The sequence below is a fragment of the Tachysurus vachellii genome, chromosome 4 (genome assembly GCF_030014155.1).
Source record: "Tachysurus vachellii isolate PV-2020 chromosome 4, HZAU_Pvac_v1, whole genome shotgun sequence".
Lineage (NCBI taxonomy): Eukaryota > Metazoa > Chordata > Actinopteri > Siluriformes > Bagridae > Tachysurus > Tachysurus vachellii.
The window spans coordinates 33,183,097-33,185,639 of record NC_083463.1 but is presented as its reverse complement, the minus strand read 5'-3'; the positions used below and the strand labels follow the sequence as shown (position 1 = coordinate 33,185,639).

Here is a 2,543-nt window from a genome sequence, read left to right as displayed (position 1 = left end):
TTTTTTCGGCCACTAAGTTTATTTTACAGTTTTATTATAAAGAGAATAGACACAACATGCTAACTCTGCTAGCATCCAACAATCCATGATTTTCTGAAATACTCAGCATTCATCAAAAATTGTTTGCTTTTAGTTTGTATCTGGAACATCATCAGATTATTTGTTATCCACAGTCATGTCAGCTCAGTTCTCAAACCGTGTTAGCTTCACTGGGGGAATTCAGACACCATGAGGTAGAACATCAGCTCTGATGAACTTCAGGTGGTGAAAATTAACCTCCTAAAGTCCAGCTTTTATCAAGCTTACACACAGAACCTTTTAGGCACCAATATTAAGGCACCATGAGACAGAGGCGTCGTTCAAGAGGTCTTTTCTATTGAAGTGTCACATTTGTAAACTATGAACTGTTAATTAAGTGACAATCCAAAGCCATGGTCTGAAATGATTCCTACTGAGCATGTGGTCTGGTGTTTATTCAGTTCCCCTTATAGTTAGTTAGTTCTTACAAAACTGCAACTGCTTATAGTCCTGGTTTTATTTTCTCCTGTCATACAGTATGAGGAAGAGTGAAGGTGAGGAGAAAGAAGCAGAGATCTCTCATGTAGTTAGTACAGTTAGCTGACTTTGCTAATTTAAGGACAAAGTGAATATGAAGCTAAGAGTATAACTGAACAGACAGACAGACAGACAGAGAGACAGACAGACAGACAAACAGACAGAGAGACAATCGGGACAGACAGACAGACAAAGAGACAGACAAGACAGACAGACAAGAGAGACAGACAGACCTGTTACTGAATCAAAAAAAATCTGGTTTGTTTGTAAGAGACCTGTGCTGCAGGGTGTGTGTGTGTGTGTGTGTGCGTGTGTGTGTGTTTGTGTGTGTGTGCTGTTTACCACATCACTCAACAGAAAGCAGCGTTGTGTGACCATATTAGGAGAACAGGAAATTCTCTGGTTAGTTATGCTCGATCATTTAATCTGTCACACAATGAACAGACTTTCTTCTACCATTTCCTCAAAAAGACTTCACTTTTTATAAGTTTTGTGTACTTGTGTACAGTAAACGCTCTCACACACACACACACACACACACAGCTTAGAAACACACTACATACACATAAAGCCTCTACTGCACAATTCTGCACTTTTATCTGAAGATAAATATTTTACAATGACTTTCTTACCAGAAGTGTGTGTGAAAGCCCTCAGTATTGAGTGGGACAGTGAATGTGTAGATAACTTCATTACAGGAACATATAACGTATGAACATACAACAGGAAATGCACACTGTGTTTAAAGTAAAATGTGTTGTGATGTGTACTTACAGGTGCTGATGAAGGTGTTCAGTGGTGGATGAGCTTCACACAGCTGTAATTTGGAGACTCTGAGTGACAAACTCCGACAGAGAGCAGTCCAAATTACAGCAAATATCAATGTGCACTTCATTTAAACTAACAGGGAGGAGGGGCTAAGATCAAAGAGGCGGGGCTAGAGCCAAAAAGCTCATGACTATGCAGAAAGCAGGCAAAAGAAATTGAGGAGCAGCAGGTCACTATAATCTTCATTATTTCACAGAGAGAGACATCATTTCATACTGAAGCATCTAATACCCCATTCTAATACCCCCACTCTGTTGCCTCACCCTATATACCTTCAATCCAATACCCCACACATAATTACATAATTTTGATACACAAAATTCATCCTAATATTCACCTATTCTAATACCCCACTACTAATACCCCACTACTAATACCCCACAATTCATATTCCCCCATTATAATACACCATTCTAATATACCACTATAACAGCATTTTAGTCCCTCACATACTAATACACCTGTCCTAATACCCCAAACTTCCAACACTGTCTATTATAAAACCCCAACAATCTTATACCCCACTCTAATATGTTACCATTCTATTTATCCCATTTGAATAATCCACCATTTGGACATGAGACTGTAATATAGTGTTTATTACAGTCTGCATTTTTCACGTCATTCTCTCCCAACATGTCCAACAGCGCAGTTACTACACAGGAATCCCAAACAGAGTGAGGGTGATTCCCTCCAACACACATTGCACACACTCACAGCCTTTTTGGGTGCACACACACATTCCCACAGCTCAGTTGGAACTTCCTATAAAAGGACAACCTCCTCCAGTGCACCATAAATCATCATGGAGCTGCTTGATGATGTTTCCATCAGAGTTAATGTACTCAGAAAACACAGAGAAAGTCAGATCGACACACACACATTCACACGCAATCATACACACACACAAAACCTGCAGCTCAGACTCTGCTCTACATCAAGACCTTACCAGATGAAGACAGAGAGAGAGAGAGAGAGAGAGAGAGAGAGAGAGAGAGAGAGAGAGAGAGAGAGATGTACAGTTCCATATAAGGCCAGTATAGTCTGGAATCTGCTGCAGAGTGTGTGCGTGTGTGTGTGTGTGTGTGTGTGTGTGTATGCATGTGTGTTTATAGTGTTTAAAGTAAAGCTCAGTGTGACTAAATATGGCTCAATACAAT

General features: G+C 40.0%; 1 protein-coding gene across 3 annotated transcripts in view; it reads right to left on the bottom strand.

Moving 5' to 3' along the window:
* The window catches only part of myh11a (myosin, heavy chain 11a, smooth muscle), a 28,230-nt gene extending 26,745 nt beyond the window's left edge, over positions 1-1,485 (bottom strand). For all 3 annotated transcript variants that reach the window (XM_060869123.1, XM_060869124.1, XM_060869125.1), the window contains exon 1: positions 1,330-1,485. The gene's annotated coding sequence lies outside the window, so the exon portion shown is untranslated. The remainder of the gene's footprint in view (positions 1-1,329) is intronic.
* Positions 1,486-2,543: the final 1,058 nt, after the last annotated feature.